A 21,072-nucleotide genomic window follows, 5' to 3' on the forward strand; every position below is an offset into this window, starting at 1 on the left:
ACCTGACCCTTGTAGAGGACTTGGATGCGTTCAACAGGTTTCCATGGGGTTCGGTGTCGTTTGACAAAACCCAAGACAGTCTGTTTTCTGCACCAACAAAGTATGTGAAAAGCTTTGAAAATGAAGAGGGAAGAGGGAAGGGGAAATGTAAGGTAACCGGAACAAGCCGGAGAAATGAGAAGGGCAAGAAGGATAACCATGGTGAAGTGCAAAGGGGTGGCTGGAGTTTTAAAGGTTTCACGTATGCTTTCCAGGTACATGGTAATAATGTTCATGTCGTTATGTTTTGTTGACTTTAAAACTTAAATAATAACTTGTGTCCTGTGAATTGTGTAGATTTGGGTATATGAATTAATTCCTAGAATGGTGGACCTGAATTACTGCAAGGTTGTTGATCCGACAGCTCTCCCGCGTATTTTGCGATGGAGAACTACTACGTCTGTTCCCGAGATGAGAAAGTTGAACAATTATTTTTTCCAGAGCAAAGAGGTTTGGTTTGCAGCCCTTGGAACTATTTATAAGATTCAATGAAATTATGAAGTAGAATGATTGCATATGACTCTTGTCTGTTTTCAAAATCGCTTGGCGCTATGTCCAAGTGAAGAGGAAATGAGACAACCATATTGGAGTTGGCCAGTGGTCGCCTGCTGTTGTCTCGGCAGAGTCAATTCCTTTTCATGTGCTGACCTTGATGAGTTGAACAACGCGGTAAGCTTGTTGAGGTCCGAGTTGTTTCAAGTAAAGCGGGAAAAGGACGTCCTTGAGTTAAAGGTCATACGGATGGAAAAAATTTTGGGCCACTGTTTAGGTCCTCATTTTGAGCAGGAAGTGAGAAGGGACATAGCTTTACTGAAAGAGAGGACGAATCGTTGTGTCGTGTCACATCTATTTAAGGGATATGAGGAAGTGGATGTCATGCAATGGGATGAAGAGCCAAGTAATAGAAATGAAGGAGAGGAAAATGAAGAGGAGGACATTGAAGGGGGTGAAGGGCCAAATAACAGAAATGAGGGAGAGGACAAGGAAGAGGAGGGGATTGAAAGGGGTGAAGGGGCAAGTAAGACAAATGAGGGAGAGGAAAAGGAAGAGGAGGGGATTGAAGGGGGTGAAGTGCCAAGTAAGAGAAATGAGGGAGAGGAAAAGGAAGAGAAGGGGATTGAAGGAGGTGAAGTGCAAAGAAAACCAAGGGAGGTAGAGGAAGCTCAAAGGAAAAGAAGTGAGGGAGAGCAAGTGAAAATAAAAAGCAGCAAAGGAGAGGAAGCGCAAAGAAAGAGCATTGAGGGAGAGGAAGAACTGCAAAGAAAAAGCAGTGAGGGAGAGGATCCAAAAAAAAAGGAAGGGCAAGGAAGTGAAAAGACAGAGAAGTGAGGAAAAGGAAGTGCAAAGAAACCAATGTGAGGAAGAGGATGATGAAGTTATGTTGGTTGGCGATGACATTGGCGAGAGCACGGAGGGGACAAAGGTTGAGGTTACTCTCGGGGACATTGATTTGGATCAACCTACAGCTGTGTTATCTCAGTTGAACGTTTGGTTGAATGATGAAGGTCAAGGTGTGGAACGAGGGGTCCAATTACGGAAGAGGAAGAGGATTATTCCTATGTGGAAGATCGTTGAAGCTAGTGAAGTGGTTAAAAAAAATTTGCCAAAGACAACCGGACTTCGGACGTTAGACCCAATGAAGGCGATTCCGCATGATGATATGGTGAAATTGCTGAAACTTTGTTCGGAATGGCGCCATAACCCAAAGTAAGTCCTTTGTTTTTTGAGATAGAAGGCATGAGTGTATATATTTTTTAATTGTTGTGTTCTAAAACTTTTTTATATTCATAGTTTGGTGATGCAATTTGGCAACGTGGAAGCTGAGATTGAATTCTTCGCTTCCCTCGTCAAAGCCTGACGGTTGGCTGAAAGGAGATGTAAGTTTAATTGATTATGCATTTGTTTGAATGTGCATAGATTATGAGATTGACAAGGAAAACATGTGCAGCACATTGATTTGGGCTTGTATCTCATCCGGAAGCGACAACAACAGTTGGAGGAAGTAGAAATATCGGATTGGACAACGACCGATATATTTTTTATGGTATGTGATGCAGGATGCATAGGACCTAAATTGTTTAGTTTCCTAATTGATTTGTTAGTTTCCTATATTCTTTAGTTTTCCAAATCCTAGTAGGATTTCTAAGTTAGTTTTCCAAATCCTATTAGGATTTCTAAGTTTCCTATTTTATTAGGAATAGGATTTCTGTTTTACCTGGGGATTTTAATTCTATTCTCTCTAGGTTTTAGTTTGCTATAAATACCCCTATGTAGTTCTTTACAATTCAGATTTGAATATTGATTAAACATTCCTTTAAACTCTCTGATTTCTGCCTGCCTTCTACCTTTTCTTCCCTTCAGCTTTTCTTATCTGTTATGTCTTATTGCTCTAAGTGTTTAAACTAACACACCCAGGGCTGTGCTACACTAGTATGGCATAGGCCTTGACCAAGTGCAGTTAATAATTACAAATTATTCATACTTGCTTTGTGGAGTTGTTTAACCATTGATTGTTTTCTATTTCACAGAATCACATCCATACTTGCTTTGCGGATAATAAAAGGAAAAAAGAGCAAGTTGGGTGGAAAATTAGAACCAGTTTAGTGAACGTTGTAAATGGCAAGGTTCCGCTTGTGGATTGGATTGGCGAATACGTATAAGGTGTATGTACCTTGTATGTTGCAAAAATATAAGCATTGGGTGGCTCTAGAGATTGATCGATTCAGTGTGAAATCAAAGTCTACGATTCAATGGTTTCACTCATTCCAGATCGAGCTTAAAGGAAGAACTCGGCCCTGTCAATTACGATTCCAAATCTTCTGCACACCCTCGACTTTTATGAAGAAGGTGTTTACGCGAACGAGTGCACCCGAGATTGGTGGTGTCCATGGCCAATACATCGTGTGGATGTTCCACAACAGGCTAATGAGTGAGCACAACTTTTTATTTAATTTTATTACTTTAATTTGTCAATTATGTTAGAATGTCATTAGTTGAATTGATCGAGTTCTTGTTTTGCTTCAGAGGCGATTGTGGTATGTTCGTGTTGAAGTACATTGAGCTGTTGAGTGCTGAGATTTCCTTAGCTACTTGCACCTCGCAGAACATGCCATTTTTTCGGTTGAAGTTGGCTGCAGAAATTGCACGGGGAGATGCTTACATGCCATGATATCGGTTGAACTTGGTTTAGGCACATGATGATGAAATAGGTTTTGGGAATGTCAAATTTCAAAGTCATGTAAATACACAATAGAGACCCATGGGTCCTTTTCGAATTCCACCTCTGCTCCTAAATTCTTCTTCGTCTTTCTCAATCTTAGTGTATTTGTGTACAGAAATTTAGATTTAAGTTACTGGACAATAACAATTAGAACCAAAATAGTGGCAAATATTATAGCGGATGCATGCTTTCATTTTGATTAGTGTGATATTACGCTATGTTTATTCTCATATTGTGCGAAATGTATATGGAGCTGGTTGCAGAGCATAGAAAAATGAAGACTCTGAAATGGAGATGCTGAGGGTTGGAGAGGAGAAAAGTAACTGGATCTGTAAATCTATTGCACGTGGGCAATCTAAATGGATAGGCAGATGCGTTTTTGAAGTTAGACACATGCCATTCCCATACATAGAATGTGCATATGGAGTGTAAAGTTTTTTTTGATGTAATGAAACAAACATCGGTGTAATATTGGCCTAACTCCTTGACGACATTTACCTAACCTCAACCAAACTGCATTGAATTGGGATTTGAAGACTGCATATGTGAATTTGGATTTGAAGAATGCATATTCACATAGGGACTAATGGCTTTTTAAGTGTATTACATCATTGCAAAGTGATATGTCATCATTTATCCAAGCCACCATTCCAAATATCAGATCCCAATCTTTAAGCCGTTCAACATGCCTTGACTTAATCGCAATGGGTTGCATCTTAATAAGGTAATTCTGTAAGGGGAATAGGCTGCTATGGCCTCGCCTCCAATATTTTATTCAACCATGCCCTCCTTATAGAAACACATGAAAAAATGTCCCCAGTGCAATGCTCTAAAAACTCCCTATTGGTTCCGCACTGCCCCTCGGGTTTGAATCCCTCTCTCCTTTATAATCGGTTAATAAATTGGTTGATTTTCTTTATTTTATTGGTTTTGGGCAGCTGAAACATAACAGTAATGTATATTGGTGCGTCTATATTGCATGTCTGTTGGGTCTATATTGCTTGTCTATTGCGTGCATATCTTTACATTTATTGCGTCTGTATTGATTTGTATTGCTTACGACGGAAATAAATAACAATACACAGGCAACAGACAAGCAATATACACGCAATAGATATGAAATATACACACAATAGACATGCAATATACATCAGTCCCCAATTACATCAACCATAAGGAAGTCGTATTGAATAGGAAATTCTACTTAAGTTGTTCTTCCTACGAAAACAAAGAATAAGGACCATTTCCCCCCTTAAATCTAACTGGAGTCCTACTTTTGCCCCTAATAAACATGCAATATTGGAGCAATAACATGCGATATACATGCAGTAAACACTCAATCAACTTTCAATAAACCTTCAATATCGGTTCAATAACATGTGAAATACATGCAGTTAACAATCATGAAACCTTCACGAAACATGTAAACAATCAATAAACCTTCAATAAACACTCAATATCGGAGTAATAACATGCGAAATACATGCAGTTAATGAACCTTCAATAAACAGTCAATATCATGCGATTTACATGCAGTAAACAATCAATAAACAATCTATATACACTGAATAATTATGCAATCTTAAAAAAAAGGTATTGTCTTATTATTGCATCGTATTGGCCCTGTATTGTCATTTTATCGTCTTCGTATGACTTTATTTTTGTAAAGTAAGTCTAGGAAAGTTTTTACTGGGTTTCTGACAAGTAAATGCTTTTGTTTCAAACAATAATTTAAACTCAATGCTAATCCACCTATTTCAATAACAAAAATTACAAATTGGGTTTGAAAAGTCATTGGTGGTGCGTGCAACATGTGTTTTTGGGGAGAACTTTTACAATCCTTGAAACCGTGCACTTAATTGGTCATTAAAAGAACAAATAATATGACAATTGATACAACTAATAAAACTAATACCAAGTCCTTAATGGACTTCAGCATATTAAGCACTGTAGCATCATACGTGTCAGCTTGCTGATCTGCTTCAGCGGAGGTTACATCAACCCATTCGAATCCATTGCAACTGGTGGCTCCCTAATTGCAGGCATCATATATGCAAAATAATTCTGTCAGAGTTAGACCTAGGATTTTTTTTTCACCCACATACATATTCTGGAAATGAGAACTTACATAGGAGGTTAGACACTTCCAAAATGGCTTCCCTCGATTTTTATCTGATTTTGAAACCCGAAGCACCATTGCAGCTCCACAATACTGACACCTCTTTGTTTGAGCGGGAGATGAAGACGAAGACATGTTGAATCTTATCACTTGTACCTCTTCTCACTCAGATCTTCTCACTAAAACCTCTTCGGACTCATACCTTCTCAGTTATACCCCTTCACTCATAAGTCATAACCCTAAACTTCTCACTCAGCTCTCTCTCATCTCTGCCCAAATCGAATTATATCCTTCTTTTCTGTGTGTGGGTGGGTTGGTCACGATCCTGGACACCTGTACCATCAGAATTGTGACACATTTTACTCCGATAAGCGATATACTATTTCACTACCAATTAATCTTACAATTGAGGGGACACTGCTTTAAATATATTATTTTCTTTATATTTCATTAAGGCAACTAGTTGGATAAGAATCCGTCATTTAATAGGGGTAGTGTGGTGTGGGAAAATGAAAAAGTATCTAATGGGACCTTCTGTCACTAGTCAGTAATCCATCACATTTGTATCAATGAATTTAATGGCGGGAAAAGCCTAACAATGGCTATGGAAATAGGTTATTAATTGACTTTTGGACGGTCTGACTCCCTTTGCATTTTGATGACGTTTTCCCTTCGCCTGTCTTATGTTTTGGGTGTTGAGTTCAGTTTCTTTAAAAAGGGTCAACTTGGTAAAACCCCAAGGAAACACCTTTTCAGAACAGTGCAACCAGAGGCTAAAACAAACCCAAAACCCCGTATATTCTCATTTCTCCCCTCTTGCAGTCCTCAAATCGTTCCATTCCAAAAATATTTCAATGAATTCCAAACATTACACTACAGTCGGAGGAAAGAGAAGGAAGCATCTCCATCTGGATGTGCCTCAAGCCTTCATCCCGGAATTAGCTTGGTTTAAAGTGATGTTATACGTGGCAACCAACTCCTCGGAAGATCTCTTTCGTATGGCATGTGTGTGCCCATTGTTCAATACGTTGGCAAACACTCCACAAGTGTGGAACACAATTTCAATGGAAAAGTACCAAGACCATCCTAACTGGTACTATGCCGCAACGCAAGTCCGGCATTTCGTGGACCAATGCAGGGCTTGCCGAACCCGAGGAGATATTTAGAGAAGCGTTCGACATGTTTTTCGTGCAGGTAATGTGGAAGCATTGTCCGATGCGCGTTGCAGCCACGGCAGCCATATGGAAGCGTCATATCTAGTTGGACTACTTGGCATGTCCGGAATTGGTCACCAAAAGAGGATGCATTAGAATTCTTGTGTTCTTTGAATCAACGTAACAACATTGATATGAAAGGAACCAGGGATGCTTTGAGACGACGATTAAGCGGAATTTTCTCTGTTGGAAGACATATCGTAGATATGTTTCACTATGGGAAGATTAAGTTCAATCAGTGCAGCGCTTGTAACAACAACGACTGGTGTTTTGTTATTCCAGGCTGGCCTAGTGAAGAAAAGATCAATCCTGCCTTCTGGACTTGTTGCAATCGATGCAAATGGCACCGTGAGAGTGTTTTTTGGTTCAAGGTGATGCGTGTCTATGTTGTGCCAGGGAATCCATACCCTTATAATTAGTTGGAGTATGTTTCTACGGTTTTTATGCGTGTCTATGTTCTACAAATGTTGTTTTCTATTTCATGTTTTAATCTATTTTGTCTGGTGTTTGTGCTGTCCTAGCCCGTTTTATATATAAATGTATAATATTTGCTATATAGTGGAATTATTACTGACATAATTGACGGCTAAGAATGACATTTTACTGACACAGATATTTTGCACAACTGCAATCTTAATATTTGGTAAACGAAAACGCATGCATGAAGTGAGTATGTGTCTTTTCACCGGTTATTGGGAATGACATTTTCCCACTTAGCATATCCCAAATGATTGGGTTACACGTTTCTTAAGCAAAACTTGAACAGTGAAAGACTTTGAATAATTATTTCCTGATGTTGTAGAATGGATGGCTTGTATATTTCCATTTTATGTTTGAAAACATCCCTTAAACCTAAAAAAGGAAAAACATTAACAAATTGAAGAAGAGAGAAACTGATTAGCACCAGAAATGGTCTATTCACACGGAAAATAAAAATAAAAATAAAAATTTGGAGTAAATATAATTAACAAATGTACAAGCTAACAAGTAATATAACAATAATAATAAAAATAATTTTGGATAAATAATAATAAAATACTAATGTAGCGTAACCATGAAACAGGGAATTCAGGAGGAAGATGAAGTCTCAATGAGGTCGTAGCAATTTTCGGAACATTATTGTGATTTTTGTGTATTTAGTTATGAATTTTCTAAGAAAAAGTCATAAAATAATAATTTAGGTAAAAGGTAAGGATGTGGCCATGTTGACTGACGACACTTGTCAAGGTGAAAGGTGAGAGAGGTGAGATCGCGCCAGTGTCCATTTGGCAATTATTTTGGCTTTTTTAGTGCAAAAATCTTTGAAAAAATGCAATAAATAGTAGAAAAATCCTAAAAATGCCCCGAAAAATACTCCGGCCTCCGTGTGACATTATAAAACGAGGGGAACCCATAGATCATCCATTTCGCAATTAAAAATTCAAAAATGATTTACATAACTCACTTTCCTCTTAACCCTAAGTATATATGTTGTTCACTTTAACAAGTATATTTCCTTAATATTCGTTATATAATTTGTACTAATACAAGAATTAGTTTCCTTTCATATATAAGGATGTAAAATTATCTGTTTTGGTTATAAAATGTACATATATAATAAATGCACCGCTACTTCGAAGCCATAATTGGAATGCGCATGCGCTTAGAGCTTCAAGACGTCAGAGATAGTCAATAAGTTGTCCATATGCACCTGCACCTAGAGTTTTCAACACGTCGGCGGTATTCAATAAGTTGTCCTTCTGACGCCGCATTGGGAATCAGTAATATATTTTCTATCATGTCCAATCGCATAAACATATAATATAAAGAAATAAAGCAATAGTAGGAGATGAACCAGTACAAAAAACAATATATAACTGGTACAAAATAATGCCATAACTTTGTCACAAAACCAGTCACACATGCTTTTCCATAAACCTTACCCTAACATATAATACATAAAGGCAACATTGCATATGATGCAACCATGTCCAAATCTGATACGTGATCACAAAAAAATGGACATGGCAGCAACATATGACTGAAGTAGATGCGCACTTTGCATCGTGTTATCGTAATTAAAGATATGAAAATATGAAGGTTGAAATCTTCTATAGTAGTAAGCATCAAAATAGGTTTGAAGCAGAGCTTAACGAAAATTCCAGTTCCTCTGATTTGCCTCTACTCAAACACGATAACCAAAATGGTTACTTCCCTTGTAGAGTATATTTGTTAACGTCGGAAACGGTAATAGATGACCAATCAAACCCGGGTATGATGAGTTTTGCATAGGACCGGAAGTAGTCGAATCCAGCTTGCATCACACGCTTCTTTGACTCCTTTGCATTAGATGAGTTCTTGTATTTTTGAACAGCTACACCGAAGTCGTTTGTGTCTACGCTTCATGCGCTGCAACTTCGCCCTATCCAGATTGGCCTGCCTTTTGTCATCTTCAATTTGGCCTTCAACAAATTCCAAACGTACCCTTGCCCTTTGGATTTCATCACCAAGTTGAAGATGCCTCTCCTTCCAGAAAGCAAGAACTCTTTCAGACTCAAAACTTCCAACAAAATGGTCATTCTGTCTAGGAAAGTGACATTGCTTGTCTGGTGACTCACTTGCGTTTCGAAGGCGGTCTTTGTTTGGAGGGGTGTTTATTACGCTCACATCAAACTTGGTTAGTAAATCCATTCAATGGGGGGAGAGAGTTTCTGTGGAGGAGAGAGTGTCAGTAGATGGAGACAGATTCGGTGGAGGAGTGAGTTTTTTGTGGAGGGAGAATTTTTATGAAGGGGGTGATAGTAATACCAATAAAAAAGGGTTCCCGCCAAAAAAAACATTTGGTTGACAATGTATAAATGAAAAAAGGTCTCATACAATCTAAGTTTAATCCTAACTAGTTTGTTTAGTTTGGTTGGGTTCACTAACTAGATGTCACTTCCATTGAGTTTCTTTCAACCACTAACAGTGGTGTAAGGAGAGTGTGAGGTTGACATGCTTGAAAAGCAAAACCTGACACCTCTTTTTTTAAAATTGAAATAAAGTAGATATGTTGACTACACGCAAGCTTTGGTATGTTGGTCTATAAAGCTATGTTCCATTTCTCAAACGAAATTGCATCTGCAATCCTCATCCTCCAAAACAAATAGGATTATTCAAGTATGTCAACCTCTTCAGGCGCCAACAACACAATCGAAGATGAAAAATTGGAGTCGCAGGTTCCGTTTCCACGTTGTACTCGCCGACCCCTTCCATTTTCAACATCATTTGGGAGTGAAGGGACTCCGATGATCCATTAGAGGCAATAGATGCAGTCAGTACCAAGCTGGATTATAATTCCGCATCGATCAATTCATGGCACGAGAAATGTGTTGAAGACGAGGCCATTTTGGCTGATCTTAACATTAGAGTGAACAAAGCGTTCTCCCAAAAGAACAAGTACTTGAAGCTGAGTCATAAAAGGAAGCTGAAAGCTGAGGAGTTGGATGCAGTAATGAATGATGAAATTAAAGGTTGTTTGATGAACCATATGCGATGCAAAGAGCACCACAGTGAACTGGAGTTGGCATTCAACGAAGGATTCGAAAAATTCCAAGCATTCGCGGCAACTACTCATACAAGTTATAATTGGGACTATGTGTCCCCTGATGCTGTGAGAGAGATACTAGACAATGGTGGTGACATGAATGAGCATAAGCACGTCAAAGCTGCTCGGAAGAAGCCGACCGATACGACTAAGTGATTACGGCTACAGCTGTTCTATTGGTTGGGGGTGATCGTGGTATTGCGCAAATTAGAACTATATTCCCTTAATGTCATTATCTAATATAAAATAATACAAATATCAGTTTCATTTGCTTCATATATAATTATTGGGACTATGTCTTGCAAGTCATCATGTGTTCCTTCTGTCTAACATTATATTTTGCAACTATGGAAATATTATTCAATAAGCAGTCAATATCACAGCACGTTGGTAATCAGTAAAGCCCCATTATCATGACACGTGAGTCATAAGTAAAATGCCATGTGCTATACATTGTGTAGTGAATGGTTTATGGTTTATGTATATATAATAAAATTCCAAATATTGCTGAATATTTATTTTGTCTAAATCACTGGGGACATGAGTGACCATAAGCACGCGAGACCTGCTAAGAAGAAGCTGACCAATACGACCTAGTGATTGTGGCTACCGTTGTTCAGTTTATTGGGGAGATCGTGGTATTGCTAAGAGGGAGCACATAAAATGCTTTGCAATCAAATTTTCTTTTGTGTGTGGAATTATGAGTAGTTCAAATGTTAGTGCACCCATTCATATTACCCAACCATTCGAAATGTGATTAGCTGCAATGTACTTTTTTACACGTTGCTTTCTAATCTTTCTGTTCCAACAAAGTGCTTCAAGTATCCTTCAGCTACGAATGTTTGCAAAATCGTGCACCTAATAACCAGTCCAGCTCAGATCTTAATCACCAGTAAAACACTAGAACATAACATTCAAAAAGTGGGTGCGCTACAAATGATGCGCGGAAATCATTATCGTAATGGAAACAATAGTGGCTGCTGGAAATGCTGCATTAGCCTGTCATATAATCAATAAATCTCTATTCAAACATAATTCACCATAAACTACCCATTTTACAAGGTAAAAGTCATTGCTTCTTCACATAAATCAAAATTTGATGCTTTATCTAATGTCTATGAAAATTTCTAAATAGGGAGAAGACGTAAAATTAACATGTGTCCAAATTTCATGCAAGAATGAAACCAAGCAAATTTTCATTTCAATTATCAATGGACATAGTCAGAGCTCATCGGTGGACATGAACAAAAAAATAATAATAATAAAACTGCATCTAGAAAACTTCACCTGATCATTAGTCTTCATAATAACCGGGCTTCAGTATAATAGAAACCTAAATCATTGAGTTGGTCCGTGCATCCTGTAAAATTCGTCAAATAATGGGTCACTAAGATCTATTGGAGTTGATTCGTCATTGTTCGACGGTGATGTCCTGCATAAACATCAAACAGAAGCACATAAGAACTTTACCTATTCAAATTTTAGGTCTTATTATAAATAGTGTTAACATCTTACGGTGTGTTCAAATTTCTTGGGCATTGTCTTCTATCATGACCAATGTGTCCACACTCCCGAGTGTCTAATCCCTCGCTTCATTGCCTTTTCCTTTGCTCCCGTTACTCGTTTCGACCCTCCATTGCACCTTACTCTCTTAGGGTCTTTCATATATTGTGTTTGAGAGCTGGACCCTCCAACTTCGTTATTACTTGGTCCATCCTTCAACAACTTCAACTTCACCTGCAAACTTTTTAGAGTCTCTGACAGTAGCTCACATCCTTCTTCACACATTAATGCATCCTCAACCACATCTGAAGCAAGTCGGGACATTGTACTCCGCTTTATTAAAAGACCAGGATCTGCAGAGTCTTTAATTTCGTTGCCATTTGCATCTGACACCAATCCAAATTTCGCAGTTTTCTTCCACCTCTTCAAAATGTATTTATCGGGCATATATTCAATCTGGTCCCTTCTGAACAATGCTAGGATGTGCTTGCAAATAATTCCAACAAATTCAAATCTTTTGCAGCTACACGATGCGTGGTCAGAATCTTTGACATATACGACTTCTGCCACTCTTGTTTCCCAATTTTTCTTTCGCTCACATTAAAGACAACTTTAGAAGCATCCCTTGTTTTCAGCTCTAGGAAACATGCTGTACTTTGTATTAGTTCTTGCTCAAACTTTTGAAACATTGTCCTTGTGTACAAGGTAGCCATTTGTTTGTTCATTGGCATCGGTAGAATACATTGAGCCACTTCAAATGCATCTACGTGATCAGCAACTAACTCTTTTTGACGTTGATGAGAAAGTGCCCTCTCAAATCTTATTATGAAATCCATCAACGAATTTTTCCTTGATATGTATTGCTTGAAGAAACCATGAGAACATTCAGCTCTTTGGCTGCTTGACATTCCAGCGGCAAAAAAGTGTCGTGCGTAGGCTGGAACCCAAGATTCCCTTAAATCAAACATTGAACTTAGCCATGGATGGTCAGTCAAACCAGCCTTTGCAACCACAATATTCCATTTTGCATCAAACTCATCCTTATTGTCAGTATCCCATATGGCTTTCTGGAATTCACCCCAATACTCCTTATAAGTAGAATGTGGTAACTTAACAGAGAACTTTGATGTGATGTGCCATATGCAAAGTCGATGAAATGTAGTCGGGAAGGCTATTGAAATCGCTCTGCTCATTGCCGCATCTTGATCTGTGATGATCATTTTAGGTTCGCCACCTGGCATGACTTTCTTAAACTCCTCAAACATCCAAATAAACGACTCAGTCGTTTCCTTGCTCAAAAATGCGCATGCTAGGACAATTGTTTGACCATGGTTATTAACTCCCAACATTGGTGCAAATGTCAAGTCGTATCTATTCGTGTTGAATGTGGTATCGAATACAACAACATCTCCATAAAACCCGTACGCCGTCTAGAAGTTGCATCTGCCCAAAAACATCGACTAAACCTGTTATCGCCATCTCCTCAATCTTGAAATAAAAAGCCTCATTTTTTTTCTGTTCAGCCATAAAATACTCGGTCACTAGTTCAACATCGTGGTTCCTCAGCTTCCCATTCACACTACATTCAAGATTGTACATATCCTTTTTGATAAAACCGATTTTATCCATTCCTCCGGATTGCACCTCGAAAATACTTACCTTCTGATTAATGGGAATATTAACCAACCCAACTGCTTTGTAAGTACTTTTGTAGAATCTGAAATACGACGGTGTGATCTCAAGAACGCATTCTTCCTGAGGGTGTCATCTTATGATTGTGTCCCTCTGCAAAAAGAGAGATGGTATACTTCTTGCTCCCATGTGTCTTCACAACCACAATCTTAGCTTTGCAATTGCATCTACTTATTCCCCGCTGTCTTTTTCTCTCCCGAGTTTCATCATTCCGGTATGCACCTTGTTTGCAACATACAAATTCTTTTCTCAGAATCTCTTTCTTATTTTTCCCCCAAAAGCTGGAATGAAGTCGAATACCAAAGCCAGCCAAGAATGCATATCTATTATAGAAATTATAAACGAGGTCAAGCGAGTCGAACTTCATCCCAACTGCTGGTGTTTCCTCATTTCTTACTTCAGGAATGTAAACCCTCCCATTAGCTGTTACAGAGTCATCACTCTCTGAGCCCCCAGACATTTTATCCACGTATATTATTGATCTACTTCTATATTACTGCATAGCAAATGTTAATTCATTAATCAATCATTACTGCATCACAACTTATCAATGCATTCCACTTACACAAAACATTGCCCAAATTGACACAATACACGCATAGCCTAGCTTGTTGGATTCTGATTACACAAAACACAAGCAAAATTTAATAATAGTTACATCATCTCTTGTGAAATAATCTGGAAAAAATAACATTAGAACCAACATGTTCAACTAAGAACTCAAATGTAATTCAAACCAGCAATTACAGAACTTCACCCAATATCCTCTCCAAATGCTTACTTCTAATGCCATTAAGCCTAAGTTTAGGATCTTTTACCTACATTTCATAAATTTCCAATCCCCCTCCAAACAAAAATAATCAACTAAGTATATTGAATATTCATAAGGAAATGACGCATTATTGATAGCAGAGCAAATGACGCATTATTGATGCCACAAATGACAAATTTCTCACCCTCACAAAAAACAAATCAAACCCAGCAAAATCAATCCAGCAAGAGTGAACTTACCTCTCAAAGTCAAATGACGCATTATTGATAGCAGAGCAAATGACGCATTATTGATGCCACAAATGACAAATTTCTCACCCTCACAAAAAACAAATCAAACCCAACAAAATCAATCCAGCAAGAGTGAACTTACCTCTCAAAGTCAATCGGGAGTTCCGAACTCAGTCAGCTTCAAAGAATGTGGTGGACATTAGAGAGGATTCTTTCGTAGTGGAGACTCCATCTCTACCAAAATCCAGGAACAACTGCAGCAGCACGAAAAAGAGATATGCTACTTTGCTTTCATCTGGAATCTCTTCTGCTGAACGAAAAAGAGAAGGGGTTTTCACTTCAATCATAGAATCAAAACAGGGCAATAGCTAGGTAAAAGCCATTAATCATCATACCGAGGATACCATAGATCGCAGGCCTCCTAAGGAGCTGATGACAATGGAGCGATTATAGAGTTTGGGAGCTTTGGATCTTTCTAATTGTGGATTTGCATTACATTAAAAAAGAGAGGATTGTGTTCTTGAGTTTTTCACAGAGAGGGAAAAATCTTCAGCTGAAGTTGGGTTTCCAAACGGGTCAGATTTCAACCCGGTTCTACATGCACCCTCTTTTAAAAACTCACCGTTGGATGAAATCCAACGGCTCTTACATACCCCTCAAAAAAACCCCTTATAACTTTCCACTCACTATAGAAGCACTCGCCCTTACCAGGCTCATTTTTTTGCTCCCAATTGAAGCTCGGCGTTAGGGTGCTAGCAGCCCACCAAATATTCAAAGCTTTCTCACATGATTTGCAAAGATGGCATGTGTCATCATTTGCAAAGACGGGTGCAGAATAGAGTGGACGACTTTGATGAGTAAGTCGTTCTTGTACGTAAAGGACAAAAACTTTTCTTATCATGACATACACAGCGCACTGGGGTATGGCTTTGAGCTTCAATTCCGCATTCCCATAATCAGTTCAGGTTTGTGAATTACTTGCTATGATCCAAGTCTACAATTTGTAACTCGAAAATCTCTGAATTTCTCCAAATGTCACCTGTTTAGATCTATGAATTTTTGTTGTGCTTTATTTCTCATTTTAAATCAAGGTATGTTTATATTTGTTTTTGTTTAGTTTTACTTCAGGCACCCAGGGGATACACGGCTGAAATTGAGAAAGATATATGGAGAAAATACGTGAAATATTATTTGAAAATAAAAATTCTATCAATTTTAAATAATTGTATTACTTGTATTTTGTCTGGCTACTTTATTTCCCTTCTCTCTTCTTCACCTTCCTCATATGAAGTAATCTACTGGTTAGTCAACCATTAAGCAGGGCAGAGTACATATATATATATATATATATATATATATATCTGTGCTTCGAAATTTCAATGTCAAGCCTTTGATTTTGGACACTTTTTCTTGTATCTCTTGCAGGTATTTACGGTTCGCTGATATTCGGTAAGAGTTTGCATATTCCTTTAGTGCTGAATTGTATTTCCTATCAGTCAGTAGAAGGGGAAACAAAAAAAACGAAGAAGCAAAGAGGAAGGTTATGACGCACATATATTATATCCAATAAAGCATGTCATTTGTGATTCTTTTTGTGATGTTGCTTTGCAGGAGCATATTTCCCAATAAGATCTATATTTGGGGTTCCATTTCTGGCTGCACTTCTAATCTACAAACGGCGAAGAATGCAAGAAAGGAAAAGAAGTACGGGATGGAATAGCAAACAAGAAGATGGAATTCACATGCTTGTAAGATGTCATCCACTCCAAAGAAGCTCAAATTCAATGCATATTATCTAAAAAGATGATGAAAGTCACAAGGAAAGGAAGAAAAGAGAAAACAATTCAACAATGGAATTGATTCCAACCACACTAACATAGGCAAGATGAAGTGGGAGTTAGGTATTGCATTAAAATAGGAATGATGGTGTTGGAATCCATCATGATGTTTCTCCTTCTTAGCCCTATAAATAGAGAAGTCTTCAGGCTTCAAAACAGACACCAAGTTCACAATCTTCTCTTAGCCCTCTCTCCTTCCTCCAATTCTTCTAGTTCTAAATTTCTGTTTTAGTTTTATTTTATGGGGAACTAACTCCCTAGCTAAGGCTAGGGAGAAAGCTTTTAATATGAGTGTGTAATTTTTATTAGTTTGATCCAAACTTAAGCTTTAATGTGAAATTGTAGTTTTTGTTCAAAATAGAATTTATAGTTTTATTTTTAATTAATTGATGAATGTTTGATAATCTATTTCATGGGTTAACTGAATCATGTTTTTTCCATTGTGTAGTAAACTTTCATGCTTTTAAAAGAGAAGAGAATTACTAAAAATTAATAGAATTTCAATGAAGATTATTTTTTTGATAGTTTGTTGCTAATGGTACAAGTTATGCTTAGAATATTTTTAAATGAAATTAAAAAAAGCTATAGTTATTTTGAACAACTACAATGGAAAATATTTTGTGGATCAAATTGATAAGAGTTGCATGCTTATGTTAAAAGTGGAACCCCAATGCCTTAGTGTTTTAATCCATTGATTTTTCTTTAAATCAAATCTTGCATAAATCTACTTCTCAACCTTAATTTGTTCTATCTCAAATATGTTATTTTCTTTACTCCGCTCTCTGTGGATACGACACTTGGACTTCCAAGCTACACTGCTATACGACACCTTTGCTTGGGTTTTGCAAAGTGGTACTAACATTTCTAAAGCATCATAAAGGTAAATTGATAGCTTTAATTATTTATGTTGATGATATGATTGTGACTGGAGATGATCAGACAAAAATGCAAAATCTTCAGAAGTATCTGGCTTCCGAGTTTGAGATGAAGTTGTAGGGGACTTTTTCTTCTGGCAGCTGTAAATGGGCTGGTTTGCCGTAAAGGGCAAACCGATGAAATTGTCCCCTTTGTCTGAGTTCGAAAATTAAGCCCCAAAAATGCTTCGAAAGGGCAGTCAAGCCTTAGGAAGCATCTTAGTTACCTTCACCAACCAAAACAACGGCAGCTTACAGATGATTTCTTGATGCTTACAGATAAACTTTTGAGCTTGGCATGAGAGGCATGTGGCATGGAAGCAAAATCAACATGAGTTTAGCACTGAGGGAAAATTTAGACTTTCTTAGGGGGGAAAAAGGGAAGTGTTAAGGTGAGAAAGGAGAGATTTGTAGAAGATTTGGCTAGGAAGAAAGAAATGAAGAACAATGCTCTTCCGGCAGCTTGACAGATACTCTGTCTGCGGAAGAGAAGAATGGAGAAGAGGGTGAGCAGTGCACGAGATTGCTAGGTTTTGCAAGTTAGAGAGAAAGTTTGCTCTCTGAATCTGGGTTGGTTTTGTTGGGTAGGAGATTCCTCATTTTATAGGCGCTGGAAACCATCACTTCCCAAGAAACCCTAATGGTTTCTACCCATTTTGGCTAAGTTTTTCCCTTCCTTTCTCTTCTCCTCCCTTGGATTTTCCTATCTTGGTGAAATTTCCTCTGTCTATTCGCACAAAATCAGGAACTTTGGGAGCTCAAGGCCCCCTTTTCCCGCAGCTGTCTCAATGAGAGACTTTCATTCCCAGCCATCTCTTTTATTGCTTTCCTCTCCTTTTTCCATGGCCAAGTCTGATGGGGAAATGAGTTGGGATATATATGCTGGTTCTAAGGGTGCCTTTGGCAGCTCGAAGGCTCATATTCTTTGGTTTCTTGAATGTTTCTTGCTTAGAACTTGCTCCCCCCATGTGCTGGAACCTCCAGCAGCTCATTCAATGAACCTACAGACCTTTTCTACGTGGCTTCTATTTTTCTAGCAAGGGCTGAGGTATTTTGTGGCTTATTTTGAAGTTTTGCATGGGCCAAGGTGGTTCATTAAATAAGTGGGCTATTTTGTAAAACATTGGGTTTGAGTCAATAGGCTATTTGGGGCTATTTGGGCTATTTCTTTTCCCTTGTGCTCACCCACATGTTTGGCCAAAGAAATGGGCTTGAGTCCCGAGACTCCCAAGCAACCCGAGACTTTCCATTTCTCGGCCCATCAATGGGCCTCATGTTGATTTATTACCATCTATACCACAACCCACTCAAGCAAGCCCAGGCATTTAAGTGGCTTGGGCCCACTTAAGCTTGTAGCATAGTTGGGTGTGAGATAACGATTTTGTGCTTGGCATGACATGTCGCTTTGGCATGTTTTAATTTTATCATCCTTGGGAAGGACTGTGATGTTTAATTTCAGCATGGGCTTGTAGAGCCAGTATATTTTATCTGAACCCCTAGCATGGCAAATTTATTTAGCATGGCACGTGAACTACAACTCGCATGTGGCTGGTTTTCGTGTACTCCGCTTTACACTTTTTCTTAATGGAGTGTCGTTTTGGGCTGATAATTTATTCGGGCCCAACCACGGGTTTTTTGGGCCTCAACATGAAGTAATTGGGTGATTTGAAGTACTTTCTTGGGATTGAAGTTGCCATATCTAAACATGGTATCTTTCATCTGTTTGGGCCTGAAATTATAAGCCCAGCCCATTTTTTGAAACCCACAAAAACATGAGCACAATTTGGGCTTGACATTTAAAAAAAAACTGAAAAGCAGCCCAAAATGGATAGAGCCCAGAATTTATCAAACCCATGAAAAATAAACAGTCTTAAGCCTTGAAAATAGGGAGGGAAGCCCAAATCAACATTAGAGGCCCATGTCTTTTTGCAAATTAGCAGAGGTTTAGAAAAGCACAAAGAATAAATAAATCGATGAAATTGCCAAATTAAAATTGGTAAATTCATCACTAAGCATATCAAACCTCTAAAGAGATTGGATTAAAAACTCAGCTTCTGAAAAATTTCACCACTTGATCCCACAAAGCAAGTCAGCAGGTTTTTCTTTTCCTTTAAAAATGTTTTCCCAGAAAAAGCCCCACATGACTGCCTGAGTTTGAAAAGTCAAAAATTTCAACTATCACAAGGGAGTTGATGGGGAATTAATGAAGGCATGTCTTACAGGAAGACTTCTCCAGTCTTTACAGTCAAGGAAGAAGATCAAAATCCCTTTCTATAAACAAAGAAAATTCTGCTCCATAGTAGGTGTCATTTCCAAGGGATAAGCAGACTACAATCTCAAGAAATAAGTAGGAAGCAAGGGAGTTGTTCAAACAAGGAAAGCAAACTAACCATCATGACACATTGTGTTCTTTTTCTTTGCAAGTAACAAACAGAAACAAAGAGAGTTGGTCTTTCTTTCAGAAAAAGGCAAGGAAAAGACCACCATGGGAACTGACTATTGATGGTTATTCTCTGCCAGAATAGATTAAAATCCCATTTTTCTTGGAATTTAAAATAAAAGATCTTTCTTTTTGGAAAATATGCCGCCCATTATTAAAAGATTAGAAATCCCACTCCAGAATTTTCTATAAATATGAGAGGAGGTGAACAGATCAAAGGGCAGCCAAAAAATCAATCAAAACAAAAACTCTCAAGGTCGCAATTGACAAACTCAAAATGACCACTTGATCTCAAAAGCCTTCAAACACTAAAGCAACCAAAGCTCATTGAGCCATAAAGAACAAGTCAACTATAATTCAAAATCAATTATTTTAGTCCAGTTCAAAGAAACAATTTCACAAAGCGAGATTTCTCTTGTTACAAATTTGGTTCAGCACAAAGCTAAGTCAAGCAAAGTTAGGATTTTTCACAAATATGAAAACCTCAACAAATTTACAGAAAGCCTTGGTCAAGCAGAACAAGCACCATAGCGCAATTCTAGCTCAGTGACCGTCAATTCAACCACTTCTATCCCCTTCAGATTGAGAGGCCTCGATTCTGCCCGTTCAGCAAGCCTTCCATGACTCGAAATAAATGGAAGCTCTGCCAAACTCAAAAGTTGGTATCGATTTCCAGCTGAAACTCATCAGTTGAAGGTGTTCACAATCCAATCCAGATTCGAAGCGCTACCCATGCAGAAATCGAAGTCCAACATCCTGTTGTCATCTCCGGAGTTGCCATTTCAATTTTTGAGTCCTGTAATAGGCAATTCTGCCTAAAATAGTCTGTCTTCTTTTCATTTATTCTGGCCAAAACTACCAATTTTGTATTGTGAAAAATTGTGAAGTCCTCACCAGTCTGAGGCAAGAAAAGAACTCACTTAGGAGATATTCCTCACCCAAATTCACAATTACTTGTTTAGAATCAGTAACTTGGGGCGCAAGTTATCTATTTTTTAGAAGTCTGCTAGGGTTTTAAACGCTAACAGTGGCACGCTCACGCACAAAAGAAAGTTGACTTGTTGACCACCAATGGTTTTCAAGCCAATGGGGAACTTTACCATACCATCATATGACTAAATCAAAAACGGGTGAACACTGTCTCAAAGAAAGTATATTTTGGATTTACTTGTAGAGACTGGAATGTTGGATTGTAAACCAATTGATACCCCTAGTGAATAGAATCATAAGTTGGGGTTGTATCCTAATCAAGTCCCTACAAAAAAATAGCATTATCAACGACTTGTGGGGAAATTGATTTATTTATCTCATACACATCCTGATATTGCATATGCAGTGAGTGTAGTGAGTCAGTTTATGCATTCTCCTAGTGAAGATTATATGGGTGTTGTGATGCGCATTTTGAGGTATCTGAAAGTTACTCCTAGAAAGAGGTTAATGTTTTGCAAGTATGGTCATACAGATGTGGAAGGGTATACAGATGTTGAATGGGCTGGTTCAGTCACTGATAGACGTTCTACGTCCAG

The 21,072-nt window shown here is 38.2% G+C and overlaps 3 long non-coding RNA genes across 3 annotated transcripts; 2 read left to right on the top strand and 1 right to left on the bottom strand.

Annotated features, from left to right (window-relative positions):
* Window positions 1–2,834: 2,834 nt before the first annotated feature.
* LOC148917010 (uncharacterized) lies at window positions 2,835–3,739 on the top strand. Its single transcript, XR_016126775.1, has 2 exons — window positions 2,835–2,968; window positions 3,064–3,739. It is a non-coding gene; the product is annotated as an uncharacterized LOC148917010 (long non-coding RNA).
* Window positions 3,740–11,336: 7,597 nt separating this feature from the next.
* LOC148917011 (uncharacterized) lies at window positions 11,337–12,243 on the bottom strand. Its single transcript, XR_016126776.1, has 2 exons — window positions 11,673–12,243; window positions 11,337–11,589 (listed from the first exon to the last, which is right to left on the bottom strand). It is a non-coding gene; the product is annotated as an uncharacterized LOC148917011 (long non-coding RNA).
* Window positions 12,244–15,183: 2,940 nt separating this feature from the next.
* On the top strand, window positions 15,184–16,544 carry LOC148917012 (uncharacterized). Its single transcript, XR_016126777.1, has 3 exons — window positions 15,184–15,319; window positions 15,780–15,803; window positions 15,966–16,544. It is a non-coding gene; the product is annotated as an uncharacterized LOC148917012 (long non-coding RNA).
* Window positions 16,545–21,072: the final 4,528 nt, after the last annotated feature.

The sequence above is a fragment of the Prunus mume genome, linkage group LG5 (genome assembly GCF_029339155.1).
Source record: "Prunus mume cultivar Tortuosa linkage group LG5, ASM2933915v1, whole genome shotgun sequence".
Lineage (NCBI taxonomy): Eukaryota > Viridiplantae > Streptophyta > Magnoliopsida > Rosales > Rosaceae > Prunus > Prunus mume.